The sequence below is a fragment of the Zingiber officinale genome, chromosome 7A (genome assembly GCF_018446385.1).
Source record: "Zingiber officinale cultivar Zhangliang chromosome 7A, Zo_v1.1, whole genome shotgun sequence".
Classification (NCBI taxonomy): Eukaryota; Viridiplantae; Streptophyta; class Magnoliopsida; order Zingiberales; family Zingiberaceae; genus Zingiber; species Zingiber officinale.
The window spans coordinates 124081409-124101218 of NC_055998.1; positions in this window are offsets into that span (position 1 = coordinate 124081409).

Sequence of the window (19810 nt, forward strand, 5' to 3'; positions counted from 1 at the left end):
TCCTTCACTGTTCCTTATGCTACCAGTCTGAATTCCCTATCTGGACATCCCAACCGAGCAACTGGTCTGAATCCCTGATCTGGACATCCCGACCGAGCATTAAATGGTTAGCGACTTCTAACAGTTATAGCCCTTATGTCGAGTGATACACCCCCTCGACCTCTGACTGCCACGTACTCTTGACTTTTGACTGTCACACCCCCTTGACTTCTGACTGCCACGTACCCTTGACTTCTGACTGCCACGTCCCCTTGACTTCTGACTACCACGTACCCTTGACTTCTGACTGTCGCGTCCTCTTGACTTCTGACTGTCACGTCCCCTTGACTTCTGACTATCACGTCCCCTTGACTTCTGACTGTCATGTACCCTTAACTTCTGATTGACACGTACCCTTGACTTCTGACTACCGCGTCCTCTTGACTAGACCCTACCATTATGCACCATATCACAAGTCTCCCCCCCAAGTCTAGTCGAAAGAGGCCCAGGACTCACTGACTATACCAGGATCCGGTTTCACTTGACCTTATTACCGATACATTAACTACTTCTCCCTTTTCCCTGGTCCTTGGGAATTTATCATGCTATCAGATGCTGCACTGTTTCCCGGATGCTTGGGCTGCTGCATCAATCCTCAGATCTATGAATGCGTACTGTGTCCTTGAATGTGACATCATTTCCCATATGTCGTTGCACACCCCAAGGAGGACTCTTTACTTCTATCTCTTTAAGAAGAGTTGACCCCTCTCCTACCATTATGCTTTCCTTATGCTCCTTCCCGCCATGAACCTATAGTGGGGTCTGATGAAATATCATCTTTACACCAACAACTCACTCATCTGACTCAGTTACTCGTCCAGAAGGATGAGGCCTTATTGATGATGACCCAGAGTAGGGACCTTCAGTCTTCCCTTCGTCAAGAGATGGAAGAACTCTGGTTGACCGCTAAGTCCCAGACCCGGGATGAGGCGGCCTTGAAGCGTAAGGTTTATGCAGATCTGGAAAGCCAGACTCACTTTATCACATACATGAAGATAAAACATGAGGATTCTCTGACCTTTCTTCAAGAAGAAAATTGGCTAAAAGATGAAACTATCGCTCAACAACACCGCTCCATTCAGCATATCAAGACGGAACTAATTCAGCTCCGAGCTCAGTTGGAGCAGGCAGGTCAGGAAAATCACTCCAGCTATCAGTGCCCACTTGACCCTACCAACTGAAAGGGAATTTGGCATGACTTGCACTCCTAGTATGATAGTGTGTATTTCGAAGAATGTCTTATGAACTTTATCAAATAAATGCTAGTCAAGCTATGTTGTGGGCCTCTGTTCATGTTTTTCTCTTGTGTTTTCCTCCCTTCTCTGGCACTTCTTCTTTTGCGTGACCTCTTGAATCATTAAAACTTGCGCCGAGGCGAGGGTCAAGAATCTAGACCGAGAAGTCGTTGGTCGTGAGAGCCAGCTCACCTATAACTCACACTGGGGCGAGAGTCTAGAGGTATGAGAGCATGCTCACTTATAACTCGCACTGGGGCGAGAGTCTGGAATCCCGACCGAGATGTCGTTGGTTGTGAGAGCAAGCTCACTTACAACTCGCATTGGGGTGAGAGTCTGGAGGCATGAGAGCATGCTCACTTATAACTCATACTGGGGCGAGAGTCTAGAATCCCGACCGAGAGATCGTTGGTCGTGAGAGCAAGCTCACTTATAACTCGCACCGGGATGAGAGTTTGAAGACGTGAGAGTATGCTCACTTATAACTCGCACTGGGGCGAGAGCTTGGAATCCCGACCGAGAGGTCATTGGTCGTGAGAGCAAGCTCACTTATAACTCACACTGGGGCGAGAGTCTTGAATCTCGACCGAGAGGTCGTTGGTCGAGAGAGCAAGCTCACTTATAACTCACACTGGAGTGAGAGTCTGGAATCTCAACCGAGAGCTCGTTGGTTATGAGAGCAAGCTCACTTATAACTCGCACTGGGGCAAGAGTCTGGAGGCGTGAGAGCATGCTCACTTATAACTCGCACTGGGGCGAGAGTCTGGAATCTCGACCGAGAGGTTGTTGGTCGTGAGAGCAAGCTTACTTATAACTCTCACTGAGGAGAGAGTCTGGAGGAGTGAGAGCATGCTCAATTATAACTCGTACTAGGACGAGAGTCTAGAATCCCAACCGAGAGGTCGTTGGTCATGAGAGAATGCTCACTTATAACTTGCACTAAGGCGAGAGTCTGGGATCCCGACTGAGAGGTTGTTGGGCGTGAGAGCATGCTCACTTATAACTCGCGCTGAGGCGAGAGTCTGGAGGCGTGAGAGCATGCTCACTTATAACTCACACTGGGGCGAGAGTCTGGAGGTGTGAGAGTATGCTCATTTATAACTCGCACTGGGGCGAGAGTCTGGAATCTCGATCGAGAGGTCGTTGGGCATGAGAGCATGCTCACTTATAACTCACGCTGAGGGGAGAGTCTGGGACCCGACCGAGAGGTCGTTGGGCGTGAAAGTGTGCTCACTTATAACTCGCGTTGAGGGGAGAGTCTAGGACCCGATCGGGAGGTTGTTGGGCATGAGAGCATGCTCACTTATAACTCGCGCTGAGGAGAGAGTTTGGGATCCCGACCGAGAGATCGTTGGTCGTGAGAGCAAGCTCACTTATAACTCGTACTGGGGCGAGAGTCTGGAGGCGTGAGAGCATGCTCACTTATAACTCCCACTGGGGTGAGAGTCTGGAATCCCGACCGAGAGGTCGTTGGTCGTGAGAGCAAGCTCACTTATAACTCGCATTGGGGTGAGAGTCTGGAATCCCGACTGAGAGGTCGTTGGTCGTGAGAGCAAACTCACTTATAACTCGCGCTGAGGCGAGAGTCTAGGACCCGACCGGGAGGTCGTTTAGAAACCCCCCCAGGAACTAATCTGGAGGTCTGATCAGTGCTTGATATGGAGGCTTGCCCAGGAATTGGTCCGGAAACTCTTGCTTTGGTGGTGCATCAGAAATTGAGCCAACCGTGATTAATCGTGCGGTTCTCTACAATCGCCAAGTGCCTTACATAAGGCTCTAATTAAATAAGTAATATTTAAATCTTACTCTGCTTTCAAGGTAGAAAAATAAGGTGAGGGCGCCAAATTTGAATCAACGCTTTCCTTTGTCTTCCTCTCCATTTCCCAAGGTAACGGCATAGCCGTCCCGATACCCGAAATATGGTCTTCCCGCGACGAAGTTTTGCCGTACGCAAATCTCTCTTCATGATTTTCTTGTCACGTCCATCATTAATACCCTTCATCGGGGAGTGGCATGTGTCCCACGAACCTTTCCCATTATCGCGCTTGATAAGCACTTTTCGCACACGACCCTAGATAACTTTTGTCCTTTGATCTGACAGTGATCATGCATTTTACCATTCGAGTTATCCTACCCCCCTTGCGATGCTTCCTAAGGATTTTACTTTATAAACCCTAAAGGTTGTCCGTCGTCGTCTTCTTACCACTTCACCTACCTCCGACCCTTTACTGTCTTCTTGCTCTCGTCGGTTCTCCTTCCCCCTTGTGTCTTCCCCCTGTAAGTACTTTCCGATTCTCCTTCTTCCTTTCCATTCCGTTTATGGCTGAAGAGATGGAGAGGCCCTGGTATTCGTTCTTCATCTTCGACTTGGATAGAAGTGACCTTAAGGCCATCCATTATAGCTTGCACCTGTCCTCCGATTACAAGCTTCTACCTCCCAAACCCCATGAATCTCCGTCCTCTCCCCCGACCGGATTCGTGATCTTCTTTAAGGACCAGCTTCTTGGTGGCCTCCGATTCCCCATTCACCCCTTTTTTTCCTCCCTAAGCTAGTATCTTGGCATTTCTCTTTCATAATTTTCTCCCAATGTTTTCCGCGCTATGTGCGGAATGGTGATCCTTTGTCATTCATATCAAATCTCTTTGACCCTGCAACTCTTTCTTCACTTCTACTCCTTTAAGCGAGCTGAGCCTAGTGTGTTTATGGTACAGTCCCGGGTCAGGTATAAGTTTTTCGATGATATGTCCTTTTCCAATAAAGGTTGAAAGTCCCATTTCTTTTTTTTCAGTTGCTCGAATCCGTATCTTGGCCCACTCAGTGGCGTTATTCCCTACCCCCGACCCCTGAGCTACGAGAACACCATCATCAGCCGGACTGTCTTACAGCTTCAGAAAAACTGGAAGGAGTGCGTCTCCGGCTCTCTGTGATAATGCGGGAGGGCTTTTTGCATGCTTTTGGTCTTAGTCCTATCCCAGCATCCATAGGCGCCCCTTTCGGTAAGATTTCCTATCCTCTTTTCCTTGTCTTCACTAACTGAGGTATCTTCTTCCTGTTTACAGAAGTCACCATGTTTCGCGCGTATTCTGTTGACTCATCCAAGCTGCCCAGCAACGTTTTGAAGAAGGTAGGAGAAGAGATCACGAAAGGTTTGACAGCTTCTTCAGTGACTTCTGTCCCTAAACCAGTAGGGACTTCTTAGTGACTCCTATCCCTGAACCAGCAGGGACTTCAGCTCCTACCTCTGCAAAACCTATGGCCTCTGAAGCTGGTTCTTTGTCTGTGGAGCTGACCGAAGATGAGCTAGCCCCCTCTCCTCCCCCGGACAAGTGTCTACACCTTCAGTGCAAGAGAAAGCACATTATTCCCTCAGTACAAGCATCCCCCTCCTTATATCCTACTGGGCGAGCCCCTTCAAAGGCACGGACCAAAACTCCTGCCCGAACATCTCCTCCTACCATAGAAGTCTCCGCTTTTGTTCCCATCTCAGTTGCAGCCCGCGAGCATGCTAGCCCCCAGGCTAGAGACTAGGTTGGGAGTTCTTCAACCCCGTCTATCCCGATCCAAGCTACCACCTCAGCAACTGCTCCTCGTACCAAGGAGTGCTCCAAGAGCAAATATGTCTTTTCCTCCTCCTTTCACCTACCCTCCATAGCTGGGTTGGACTCCCTTCCTTCAGGCGGCACCCCCTCATTCTGTGGCCAAGCCCAACTACATGGCGCATTGGCCACCTCTTGGCAAACGACCAATGAGCAATTTTGTGGGCACTCATTGTTGGAAGGGACAGATCTACTCTTCTAGCGCATATTATCGGTGAGTTCCACCTTTCCCGATTAGGAGGTCTAGAGTTAATTTTGACTCATCCTTATTTTGAACAGGCCTGTTCTGTGGGCTTGAGCCTTGCCCACATAGTGACTTATTCAAGAACTAGAGTTGCCTGTAACCCCGCGGAATGTGCTTGATCCCGCGGCCCCTGACGACCTTGTACCATCCTACCTTTATGCTATTGGGGAATCTACTCAATCCGCCAAGAATTTGGCTCAACCAGCGTCAGAAAAGATAAAGACCTAGAAGCTACCGTACAATCTAGTGAATCCAAGTTAAAGTCGAAAGGGCAGCGTCGCATCCAGATCCTGGCCGACCTGAATGAGAAAGAGTCAAAGGTAACCACTCTTTCCAAACAACTGAAAACTCTGCAAGAATCCTATGCCACCTTGGAGAGAGACCTAGCGACCACCAAAGCGAACCTAGCCGCCAACAATGATCGAGAGGCGGTCCTTAAAAGCCAATGGGAGGCCGAAAAAGCTACCATCAAGTCATTGCAATCAGACCTACTTCAGGCCAAGGAGGAAGCTTCCAATAGCAAACAAGAGATGTCACTGGTTCGAGTGGATGTGGATAAAGCTAAGGGCGAGCTAGCCGAATACCGAGCGGGAGAAGCTGATCGCTTGAAAGCGTACAAGGTTGCCTATGTCAAGTCTCCCACCTTTGGGAAGAAGATAGGTCATCTGATTGACTAGATAATCTGTTATGGCGGTGTGGGTGCAGTACGCCAACTGTACGAGCAGGGTCTCCTCTGATCAACTGTGTCAGAGGATTTCCTGAATAGGACCCGTGTTCTGGAAGAGTTTCCTACAGAAGTCTTTCCTTCTTTTGATGATGATGACTAATCTGTATTTCCTTCCATAGCTTTGCAATGCACTAGACTTGGGTATAAGCACCTTACTTTTGAGCACACACCTGTTATTGAATCCTTTGTATTCACGTTTGTTTCCCTCTTGGTACGCTCCAAGGATTTATTAAGTATGTGCCTCTTCCATAGATACCCCCCCCCCCCCCCCCCCCCCCATAACTCCCATTGGCTCGCTAAAGCGTTAAGTGAGGTCAACCTGCTTACCGACCTGGCCCTAGTTTTGACTTCACTAAGGTCCCGACCGGGATTATCAACCGGGATTTCTGATTTCTCACTTTCCATTCTCGTCCTTTTACCTTGCTTTTCGAAGATCCGAGAGAGCAATCATTGCAATGGCATCTGTTCCCGAGGCCACCATTACTCTTTTTTTTCTCCTCGTATTCCTCGTCACTACTTTTTCTGACATATTCTCTTGGCTCCACTTTTTATGACGATCCAATGGACCCTCCTGCTTTAATGATGCGAGCTACCTTGGCTGGGGGCCATTCGATGATCGTTGAAAACGACGCCCTTGGGGACAGTGGCTATAAAGGTCCTCCCTTCTCCATTCTGATGAACCTTTTCCTTCTCGCCTTCAACGCTTACATCCTTCTTTTTTCAGTCATCTGTTATGCTCGGCTCCTCGTACCTAGTCTCCCTCTCTCTCATGAACTCTCCGGCGCATGTCTATGCCCCTGGAGTTTCCACCTTTAATGGGGTGGATTTGGATGATCTTCGCTATTCATATGAAATCTCCAAAGGCACACACATCATTATACCCTCTGAGATCCATCGAGCATCCTCCCCTCCGACAGGGTATGTCACTTTCTTCAAAGAGCAATTTGTCACCGACTTTCGCTTTCCTGTCCACCCTTTGTTTTCTATAGTGAGTTGTTACTTTCGTATTCCTCTGCGTCAATTAACTCCTAACTCCCTCAGGATCCTATGTGGGTTTGTGGTACTTTGTGAAGTATGTGACATATCTTGGTCCACCCGCTTGTTTCACTACTTTTTCACCCCCGCCACAGTGAGGGTCTATTTCATCTTCAAGCCCGTCTCTGCACTACTTTCTTTGCCTTCCTTCCCTCCTCTGATGCTGAGTGGAAAGATAAGTGTTTCCTAAAATTTCCATCCGCCATGGAATGACCGACTCAGTGGCAATCAACCCTTCCTTCAACACCTCATTTGGGAGATTTTCAAACAGATCCCCTCTTTATGGAGGCTTCTGTGCAGCTAGCGAGCTGACAACTAGATTTGCTTAGCCTGCTGGTTGAGGATGAGTTATTCCTATTCAGGATGAGCCATATCTCTTCCGAACTGCCTCACTCCTTAGGTAAGTTCTATATTACCCCAACTCATTTTATCCTACTTTTACCATACTACTCTACCTCTGGTATTCCTTAGCAAACACTCTGAATCGTGCGTCCGGGATCCAACCCCTCCCTTTAAGCAAATAGGAAATAAACCGCAGAGGCTGCATTATACTGGCCAGAATGAGCCTTCCCCACTCTACTTCTCCTCGCTTGGGGTCAACAACTGCAACTGTCCCTCAATCAGCTATTCGATCAATTCCCCGATCAACCTCACGTGTGCGTTTTGCTCCTGATCATGCTGGCCAGAGCGCCTCTTCGTTCCCTACTCGCAGGTCCCGATCTCCATCAAAGGATTTGGACTCAGACGACCAACCCTTATCTCGCAGGCTTCGAGGCAGATATTTTGGCCCTGCTCAGGTCTCCGGAAGTCCATCCCCTGCCCAGGACTCCTGGCCGCCCTCAACTGCTGCTTCAAGTTCACAATTCTTGGGTGCTTCTGTGCCCCTATCTGAAGTTCAAGCAGGAATTTCATGAGGAAAAGTTCCTATTATTAAAGAAAAAGTCCTCACAGAACCCTCCTCGACTCACGTGGGTCCTTCTTCGGTACATGTGCCCCCAACACTTCCGCAACTCCACCCCAACCTTCCCTATCACAGTCGTCTACTTCCTCTCTCCTAGATCCCCCTAATGCATCTGCAGGTCCATCAACTCACCCTTCTACCGGTAAAACCCAGGCTGAGCAGTCTCATTTGCAACCCCCCAACCCTCGCACAACGGCTACTGGTCCCTCACAGTCTCATCACCCCACCTACCATCATTATCGAACCACGAAACCCTCAGAGTTAGGCTTAAGGGACCAGTCCAATGCTCCTACTAGTCGACTTACTATGAGAGGTCAGTTGTCAACCTGCTAGGAAGAAAGTATCCAGCAAATGCAAGATCTCCCTGTGCCTGCTCAAACATATAGGTTTTTTGAAATGTACGTTAAGGTGAGTTCTAATCATCTTCTACAACTTTCCTATTACTTTTCCTAAATACATGATTTTTGGCCTAGGCTTTTGCTGAATCTATGGTATTAAATCAAACGGCATTTCTCTTATACCAACACAATAAAGACCTAAAGGACCGAGTGGAGGAGTTTGAGTCCCAACAATCTGACCCTACCTCGGTCGAGTATCCGTTGAGGGCAGAAATACAAAGGTTGAAGAGAGTGAACGCGGTGTTGGTGCAATATCCCTTGGGTCAAGGTTGACCTGGTTAACTAAGCTTGAGAAGACTCAAGCTTGAGAAGACTCAAGCTTGAGTCTTGATGTTTGGGTTTTGATGTTTGACAATACATAGAGACTACAATACAAGGAGATTGCAGGTGCAATCATTCATTTGAGGAGATTGTTGGTACAATTCTCCTCTGGTCAAGGTTGACCAGTTAGATGTGAAGAAGAGTCAGGTAAGTCAAGACTGATTGGATACTTGACTGGGAAGTCTTGGTGAATGAAGTCAAGCTATATGAAAATCCTAGTGAGTGAAGCTAGGTGAAAGTCCTGGTGAGTGAAGCCAGGCAGATGGGAAATCCTAGTGAGTGAAGCTAGGTGAAAGTCCTGGTGAGTGATGTCAGGCAGTTGGAAAATCTTGGTGAGTGAAGCCAGGTGAAAGACCTAGTGAGTGAAGTTAGGCAGAAGGAAAATCCTGGTGAGTGAAGCCAGGTGAAAGACCTAGTGAGTGAAGCTAGGTAGAGGAGAAGTCCTGGTGAGTGAAGCCAGGCAGTTGAGAAATCCTGGTGCGTGAAACCAGGTGAAAGACCTAGTGAGTGAAGCTAGGTAGTATGAAAATCCTAGTGAGTGAAGCTAGGTGAAAGACCTGGTGAGTGAAGCCAGACACGTGAAAATCCAGGTGGGTCAAGGTTGACCGGACACCTGGTATTGAGAAGTCCAAGTAGGTCAAAGAGTTGACCGGATGCTTCAAGTGGGTCAAAGGAATCGACCGGACACTTGGTAAGGAAGTCCTACCAGGTCGAGGGTGGCCAGATTCTAGGCACGATGTCCCAGCAGGTCATGGGTGACTGGATGTTGGTTTTAGGGACTTTGGACTTGATTTGGCAAGTCACAAGTGAGCTGAATCGATCAACCGATCGATTGACTCATGGCCAATCGATCGGTTGATCGATTGACTCATGGCCAATCGATCGGTTGATCGATTGGGTGAGTCCCGTGATAACACTTCCTCCCAATCGATCAATGGATCAATTGAGAGGGAATCATCGTCTCACAGAACTCCTCCCAATCGATCAGCCGATCGATTGGGAGCCTCCAATAGATCAGGTGATCGATTGAGAGGCTGGAAAATCACGAGAAGCCTTGAATCGATCGGGCAATTGATTCAGGCAATTTCCAAAGAGAACAGAGGCGCTCTGGATCGATCAACCGATCAATCTAAAGCCTCCCCAATCGATTGAGAGTCATTCAATCGATTGGGATCCGACCGTTGGCGCAGGATAAAGCCGTTGCGAGCGTCTTCTTCAACACTTCTTCGTCCGACTCTTCTCTGATCTTCACAGCGACTTCTCCAAGCTCTCACCGCCAGTTCTTGAAGGTTCTTGGAGGTAAGTGCTGGTGCACGTCCAAGTCAAGAGGCGATCTACAACAAGAAGAATAAGTTAGGGTTAGAGTTTCTAGTGTAAATCTTATAAGATTTCAATTGTATTTGCTTCCCTTTCTTTCTTCTTGTACTGAGAGTGTTGTAAGGCTTCTCCGCCTTCGGTAGTTACCGTAAAGGAGTGACTTCATTAGTGGAGAGTGTGTCGCGTGTGGATCCTTGGATTTGTCACCTCTTCTTGAGGTGGATACCAAGTAAATCCTTGTGTTAGCATTGTATTTTTGTTTCTTGTATATTTCGCTGCATATAATCATCAAGAAGCAAGCTACGATGAGTGCAACGAGCTATTCATGCCCCCCCTCTAGCACATTTTGACCCTAACAAGTGGTATCAGAGCGAGGTCGCTCTTCACCGGAATCATCGTCGGAAGGGGCAACAAAGCTAGAGGGTGAAGAAGTTGGAGCAAAATTCTTCAAGTCAAAGATTTCATCAAGCTCAACTTCAAATGGAATTCGGAGATGGATTCGGATTCGACATGAGGGTGCCTCCACCATTTATATCCACAAGCTTCGATCTTTGGAGATTAAGGATAAAAAATTTTCTTGTGATGGAGATAGAGCAATGGTTTTCTCTAATGGAAGGTTTTGAAGCTCCAATAAATTCAAAGAGAAAAACTTTCAAGAGGAGCAAGTGGAGCCATGAGCAAATTCAAAGGAGTGAGGCAAATGACAAAGTGACTAAGCTATTGGTCAATTTGTTGCCAAGCAATATTTTGGCTCAAGTTGGAGAATTCAAAAATGTCAAGGAGCTTTGGAGAAAATTGGCAAAGATTCATGAGATCCCCTCCACTGTATCAAATCAATAAGAATCCAAAGAGGACGACTTAGTGGATCAAGATCAAGAGCAAGAGGACTCCGAAGTTGAGAGATGCTCAACTTCCGAAGAAGAAGTCCAAAAAGTCTTATCTTCAAAGGAATGCAATGAAAAGGGCAAGGAGGGAACATACTTCTTGTCCCATATACAAGATGAAGATGAAGAAGCCTCCACCTCTAGGATTGAGGGGGAGCGACCTTCGTTGACACCGGATCAAGAAGAAGGAGAAGCTTCTACATCCGGGTCAAACGGAGAAGAAGATGATGCATCCTCCAAAAATCAAGAGACATCAAACGGAGGATCAAGTGTCATCCCTATATGCGAAGATAAAAATATTTCAATTAAAAATAAAAATCATATTATATGTTTTGAGTGTAGGGAACATGCGCACTACAAAAGTAAGTGCCCTAAATTGATCAAGAAAAAATGTCAAGTGGCACCAAAGGGCAAGGAGAAGCCTAAGGAGACCACCCCCACAACTAAGAAGATCAAGGAGCACATTGTGTGCTTCTTGTGTAATCAAAAAGGATATTATCGGAGCCAATGTCCAAAGGGGAAGAAAGCGGTCAAAGCTAAAGGAGGAAGCACAAGTCAAGGGAGAGCTTCCAACATAAAACCCAAGGTATCATTTATTGAGCATATCCCTTTAAATAATGGTAAAAAGCATGCTATCTCTAATTTATTTCATTTTAATGTTATTTACCATAAAAATAGAAAGCATGATAGCATTAAGGAAAAACATGTAGCTCTTCATGCTAAAACTACCACACCTAAGGTTAGGAAGGTAGATAAAAATTTAGGCAAGAACTCTAAGGATTTTAGTCATAAGCCTAAAAATAAAAATGCTCAAGGACACAATGAAAAACCAAAATCTAGGGATTTATGGGAAGAAAATCAAATCTTGAGGTCAAGGCTTGATAAAATTGAAAAGACCCTAAAAAGGATGGAAAATATCCTAAAAGGGAAAAACGAGCATAAAATAGGTCTAGGAGCACATAATCCATCAAATGGCCATAGGGGTTTGAGATACAAATCTAAAACCAAGAAGGATGTGCCTTCTTATCATAGGGTTTCATATAGCTATGAAACCAACCCTAGGTCTAGCGGTCAAGTCAAGGATACAAGGGAAGTTATCCCTAGGAGTATCTTTGCAACAACAAATGTGACTAAGACTTCTAAGAGGTCTAAGAAAGTCACTAAGAAGATCACAAGGGAAGCAATCCCTTGAGTTGGCGTAGAAAAGGTGACCAAGGCTTCTAAGAAGCCTAACAAGGTCATTAGGAAGGTATCTAGGGAAGTTATCCCTAGTGAGTACCTAGAGCATCCAAGGAGCGCCAATAGGTTTTGAGTTCCTAGGAGCATTTTCTCTACCCCTTAGATGGGTTAGAGAGTGTCAACTCTAATTGGAAGGGTAGTTAACCCAACTTTGATGAAGTTGACACTCGGAGAGCATTTTCAAGGTTATTATTAACCTTTGAAAATGAAGTGGATTTTCATTTACTCTGAAGAAGAGCAAAATTTGCCATAATTTGAGAAATTTGAGGTGATTTTTAAATTGACACAAGAAATCAAATGTAAAGAAATGCCAAGTTGGAATTTTGACATTTTACTGGGGAATTAAAGGCAAATCTAGGCCTTAATTTAATTATCTACTCTTTGGAAGAGTAAAATGTGCCAAAATTTGAGAAAATATGCTTAATTTTAATTGGTGCAAATTTAATCCAGAGTTAAAGAAATGCCAAGTTGGGTTTTGGCATCTTCTTGGGAAATCATGGGTAATCTAGGATTTAAAATTTTAAGCTAGCTAAGGTTTAAAGATACTTGATAGGTAATCTAGGTATATTTTATTTATACTAACTTTCCATGATTGCCCTTCATATGCCATGACATCATATGTTGCATTCATGTTTCATTATGAAAAATACAAAAATATCGTGTCATGTCATTCATACATCATGTAGTTCTAGCAAATTTTCTTTTGAAAATTATTTATTTTGATGTATGCCATAAATCATCATGCATTATTTTTAATTATTTGCAATTAAGGACAAATGACATTTACTAACAAGTAACATCCTAGGTGGATGTTCATAATCCAAAATGCCTAGATAGATATGCATGATCCCTAATTTAGGGCAAAACCAAACTTTACATCTCACAAAGACCTATAAGGTGACTTGCATGCGTGTTAGTACACATTAAATACAAGTGAGATGTTAGGATGATGAACAAAACTCAAGATGTTGATTTAGTGCATCTAGTTGAGTTTTGGTTTCATTAAAACATATAGTTATGTGTATTCTAATCATTGGGAAAGCTAATGTACAAGTTATGTGCATTGAGCCCAAAGAACATGGTTGGATATTGGTTTTGAAAATGATTTTAAATACACTTTGGAAAACTTTGGTGAAAACTATCTTTTGATAGCAATCATCATTGAAAAGTTAGACACAAACTTGAAAGAAACACTAAAGTTTTTACAAGATTTCAAGTTTATGTCAATTTTTGAAAATAGGAAGTATTTTCTTAGAAAATTATTTTTCCTTGATAGTGTATACCCTAAGTAATGTCTACATGAGTTTCCATGATTTTTAGAACTTTAAAGAATTTTTAGGGAGTTTATGAAATTCACTGAAATTGCATTTCAGAATTTCAGTGCTTCAATCGATCACCCGATTGATTGGAGTGCCTCAATCGATCTGGCGATCGATTGAGAGGGTTGTTATCGCAACCAGAAGCTTGCTGGATCAATTCTCTGATCAATTCACAGTGGCTGAATCGATCCATGGATCGATTGATCTTGCTTCAATCGATTCAAACCCCAACTTCAATCGATTGAAGTGCTGATTTCGGCTGGGAAAGCTTAATTTCAGCATTTTAGACCATTTTAAGTTTAGGTAACCATTCCTAACCCCTCAAAACACATTTGTATACATTTACGAGGAGTTTTCATGATGAAAACAAGATTGGATTGGTTAAGGGAGACTAAGTAGAGGTTTAGGTTGAGGTTTGGTTTCAATTTTAGATTTTTGAACCTCAAAATTTCTAAATTTAGATTTCCTAAAGATTTGGGGATTCCAAGTCATTATTGGTGTAATGACAGAAATTTGAAGCATGTCTTTAGGGGGAGTTACTCTTTAAGGACATGGAACTTATTTTCTAAAACCATTGAAGGTGGTTAAGCCTTCGTTTAGAAAAATAATGCTCAAGGTTGAGCGTTGAGCGTTGAAAAATAATGGAGAGTGGATATCTTCATTATGGGGTTATGGATGCTCTAGGATGAGCATCATAACATGGAATAATGCTCCATGGTAAGCATTTAATTCAGTGAAGGGTATGGAACCTTCATTGTTGGATTGGTTAATGCTCAAGGGTGAGCGTTGCATACAGTGAAGGGTATGGGACCTTCGTTGTAGTGTTGTGTCCAACGAGTGAAGTTGTGACCAACGGTGAGTAACTCTTAAGGGGGAGAGTTCTTTTTGATGTGTGCCAATAGGGGGAGAATGTAGGGTTTAAGTTAGGCCTTCATTACCTAAAAAGGGAGTTTGCCTTCTAAAAAATGGGGAGAATGAAGGAAACCCTCATTCATGCCTTGACATGAAACGAAGTTGAGGCTATGGAATTAGCCTAACTTAAAGGTATTATCAAACATCAAAAAGGGGGAGATTGTTGGTGCAATATCCCTTGGGTCAAGGTTGACCTGGTTGACTAAGCTTGAGAAGACTCAAGCTTGAATCTTGATGTTTGAGTTTCGATGTTTGACAATACAGGGAGATTGCAGGTGCAATCGTTCATTTGGGGAGATTGTTGGTACAATTCTCCTCTTGTCAAGGTTGACCAGTTAGATGTGAAGAAGAGTCAAGTAGGTCAAGATTGACTGGATACTTGACTAGGAAGTCCTGGTGAGTGAAGCCAGGCTGTATGAAAATCCTAGTGAGTGAAGCTAGGTGAAAGTCCTGGTGAGTGAAGCCAAGCAGATGGAAAATCCTAGTGAGTGAAGCTAGGTGAAAGTCCTGGTGAGTGAAGTCAGGCAGTTGGGAAATCCTGGTGAGTGAAGCCAGGTGAAAGATCTAGTGAGTGAAGCTAGGCAGAAGGAAAATCCTGGTGAGTGAAGCCAGGTGAAAGACCTAGTGAGTGAAGCTAGGCAATGGAGAAGTCCTGGTGAGTGATGCCAGGCAGTTGGGAAATCCTGGTGCGTGAAGCCAGGTGAAAGACCTAGTGAGTGAAGCTAGGCAGTATGAAAATCCTAGTGAGTGAAGCTAGGTGAAAGACCTGGTGAGTGAATCCAGGCATGCGGAAATCCAGGTGGGTTAAGGTTGACCGGACACCTGGTATTGAGAAGTCTAAGTAGGTCAAAGGGTTGACCGGATACTTGACACGAGGAGAAAAGTCAAAGTGGGTCAAAGGAATTGATCGGACACTTGGTGAGGAAGTCCTAGCAGGTCAAGGGTGACCGGATGCTAGGCACGATGTCCCAACAGCTCATGGTTGACCAAATGTTCGTTTTAGGGACTTTAGACTTGATTTGGCAAGTCACAAGTGAGCCGAATCGATCAACCGATCGATTGACTCATGCCCAATTGATCAGGTGATTGATTAGGTGAGTCCCGCGACAACACTTCCTCCCAATCGATCAGTCGATCGATTGGGAGGGAATCGCTGTCACACAGAACTTCTCCCAATCCATCAGCCGATTGATTGGGAGCCTCCAATCGATCGGGCAATTGATTGGGAGGTTGGAAAATCGCGATAACCTTTGAATCGATCGGGCAATCGATTCAGGTGATTTCTAGAGAGTACAGAGGTGCTCTGAATCGATCGACTAATCGATTCAAAGCCTCCCCAATTAATTGAGAGTCATTCAATCGATTGGGATCCGACCGTTGGCGCTGGATAAAACCGTTGCGAGCGTCTTCTTCAGCACTTCTTCGTCCGACTCTTCTCCGATCTTCACAGCAACTTCTCCGAGCTCTCACCGCCAGTTCTTGAAGGTTCTTGGAGGCAAGTGCTGGTACACGTCCAAGTCAAGAGGCGATCTACAACAAGAAGAATAAGTTAGGGTTAGAGTTTCTAGTGTAAATCTTATAAGATTTCAATTGTATTTGCTTCCCTTTCTTTCTTCTTGTACTGAGAGTGTTGTAAGGCTTCTCCGCCTTCGATAGTTACCATAAAGGAGTGACTTCATTAGTGGAGAGTGTGTCGCATGTGGATCCTTGGATTAGTCACCTCTTCTTAAGGTGGATACCAAGTAAATCCTTGTGTTAGCGCTGTATTTTTGTTTCTTGTACATTCCGTTGCATATCATCATCAAGAAGCAAGCTACGACGAGCACGACGAGCTATTCAGCCCCCCCCCCCTCTAGCACATTTCGACCCTAACACGCGGCACAAGATCGAGCCTTGAAGGAAGTTCAACTAGAGATCAGCCGCCTTCGTGACGAAAAGAGCAAGCTAGATGCTTTTTATAAGCAAGAGTTGGACCAACGAACTCAAGAATTGCAATCTAAGGACTTGCTTCTCATGGATCAGAGCAGGGACTTAGAGTCCCAAGCCACCGAACTTCGGAATATGCAGGTTGAGTTATCTAAGACTCAGTCTGCTCTGTCGGCTAATGTTAGCACTCTAGAGACTTACAAGGCGGGTGAGCAGGAGCAGTTAAGGGTAAGCCGAGAAGAATATTTACGCTTCCCGAGCTTTTGTGCCCAAGTAGGAAATCATTTTGTGGTATCAATGGCCTACGGGGCAGCAGGGGCGCTCAGGCAACTATATGAACAAGGATACCTATCAGCTGCTCCTCTCGAGGATTTCTTAGATCACCGTCGGATTCTTCGAGAGATACTTGATGATGTTTTTGCAGAATTCAAGTAGTCCAGACCTATGTATCTGAACATTTTCTGACTATATTTTGTTACTTTTCATTGCGGTTACTATTATCTATGCCCCATATTTGGGCTTAATAAAACTTACATGCATTGCTCCGAGTTTACAATCCAATCGAGTCTTACGGTGTGTGAATAGTTGAGACTACATACCCCTGACCGAGTGTGTCAGAGCTACCCAGTCCTGTTTTTTACTCTTCACTCCTTACAAAGGGGGGAATCAACTAAGTACGGTAAGGTTGCAGGTAGTTAGCACTCCAAGGCCGGTCTAGCTTCCTACCCCGGGCATCCTGCAAGTAATAAGCGCCTGCCTCTAACTTCTTAATGATTTTATAAGGTTCGTCCCACTGGGGTGCTAACTTAGTTACTTTCCCTATAGGCTTCGTTTACTTCCATACCAGGTCCCCCTCTCCAAAGAATCAAGGGACTACCCTTTTATCATAATTCTGACACATTCTTTATCGAGAAGCCGCCAGCCTGGCCGCTGTTCGTTCACGAACTTCACTAATAAGATCCAACTCTGAAAGTCACCCACTACAATAAAAATATTAAAAGACAACGGTTAAAAATCATTGTCATAGGTCCTTCAAAACCGTTGTAATTGACAGTGTTGTTAAAAGTGGGGGCTATGACAACGGTTTTAAACCGTTGTCTTTGAATGAAAAGACAACGGTTTACAACCATTGTTGTTTAGAGCATTTTTACTGCAGTTACAACTGTTTTTGGGACTACGACAATAGTTTTAACCGTTGTCTTTGAGGGTGATAGACAACAACAACGGTTTTAAACCGTTGTCTTTTAAAGTATTATCTTTTAATACCAATATATTATATTTCAATATAAATATATAATAAAGAATCATAATCACAAAAGAAAGAATATTCTCCACATCAATGTCATTTAAAATATTACTTATATAAGAATTACAATCACAAAAAAAGAAACATGTCTAATATTCAAATAAAATTTATCCAAATACAAATAAACAAATAAACTCCATTTACAACTAATGAACAATAGTCAAAAGATTAGAAACTTGTGATGGTGGTTCATGCTATGTAGGATTGCAAGTAATTATTGTCAACCCAAGCCCCATCACAATCTTCAACTTGTAGAATTTCATTGGACTTCTCTTTCTCACTTGCTGATTCTTCCATGTCAACCTTTTCCAACATTGTTGATCATCAATTCCATAATAAATCTAGTCTTCCCACACTAGCTCCATCAAAAAGTCCAATCTTTCCACCCCTTTGATAAGGCACCAGGAGATCTCGACATATAAAAAATGCACATGAATACTCATTTTCATTGGATTAGGAGTCTCCAATACAGAAGTTGAAAAATGTGTTGGGACCGAAAAGTAGCTAGAGGGGGGGGGGGGGGGGGGAATAGCTTCGTGTGTGCTCGTCGTGCTTCGTTGCTTGTTTCTTCAAAGTGATGCGCAACGGAATACAAAGAAACAAACTACAACAATGCTAACAATAGGATTTTACTTGGTATCCACCTCACAAGAGGTGACTAGTCCAAGGATCCACGCACACACACACACCTCCACTAATAAACACTCATTTTCGGTAACTACCGAAGGCGGAGAAGCCCTACAAGACTCTCAATACAAGTAGAAGAAAGGGTAGTAAAGAATAAGCAAAAGCTTACAAGAGATGCAGTAAAAACCCTAGCTTCTTCTTCTTCTCGTTGCAACTCGCCTCTTGACTTGGATGAACCTCCAAGAACCTTCAAGAACTGGCGGTGATGAGCTTAGAGAGTGCTGAGGAGGAGCTGTGATGAATCTGGAATGAATCAGTAAAGTTCTGCTGAAGGAATCGCACGCCAACAGCTATAAACGACGCCAACGGTCGAATCCCAATCGATTGGATTGCTCCCAATCAATTGGGGAGGCTTTGGATCGATCCACAGATCGATCCAGAATGCCTCTGTGCTCTGAAAAAATGTCTGGATCGATCCACGGATCGATCCAGCGCTTATTGCACGAAGCAGCAGCGTCCCAATCGATCCACTGATCGATTGAGACCTCTGGATCGATCCACCGATTAATCCAGAGGGGTTCTGTTCGTGGGGACTCACCGGATCGATCGGCCGATCGATCCAGATCTTCTGGATCGATCCACTGATCAATCCAGATCTGCTGGATCGATCCACTGATCAATCCAGATCTGCTAGATCGATCCACGGATCGATCCACGGATCAATCCAAACCTGCTGGATCAATCGGCTGATCAATCCAGATCTTAGTTTTTGCCCAAAACCAAGTCCAAAGCCCCCTAAACCAACATCTAGTCAACCATGACTTGTTGGTACATAAGACCTAGCATCCGGTCGCCCTTGACCAGCTAGGACTCTCTCACCAAGTGTCTGGTCAATCCCTTTGACCCACTTGGACTTTTCTCTTCTTGCCAAGTATCCGGTCACTCCCTAAGACCTACTTGGACTTTTCTTCCTCGTGCCAAGTATCCGGTCAATCCCTTTGACCTACTTGGACTCTCACCAGATGTCTAGTCAACCTTGACCCATCTGGATTTCTCTTGCCTGGCTTCACTCACCAGAACTTTCCCAATTGCCTAGCTTCACTCACTAGGTCTTTCACCTGGCTTCACTCACCAGGATTTTCCTCCAGCCTAGCTTCACTCACTAGGACTTTCCAATTGCCTAGCTTCACTCACTAGGTCTTTCACCTGGCTTCACTCACCAGGATTTTCCTCCTGCCTAGCTTCACTCACTAGGTCTTTCCTTCTGCCTAACATCCCAGTTAGGACTTCTCAGTCAAGTATCCGGTCATCCTTGACCTACTTGACTCTTCTTAATCCACACTGATCAGTCCCTGATCAGACTCTTCCCACATAGACAACTGCACCTACATTGTCCATGTGTCTACCTATATTGTCAAACATCGAAACCATGACCAAGACTCAAGCTTGGTCAACTAGGTCAACCTTGACCTGACGGATATTGCACCAACAATCTCCCCCTTTTTGACGTTTGACAATACCACATGTTGAGTTAGGAAATTAGACTAATCCCATAGCCTCAACTCCCTTCATGCCAATATATGAATGATGGTTTCCTTCATTCTCCTCCTTTTCTAGAGGGCAAAACCCCCTTTAGGTAATGAAGACTTAACTTAACCATACATTCTCCCCCTATTGGCACACATCACAAACATGCCCCCATCTATGGGCACACATCAACAAC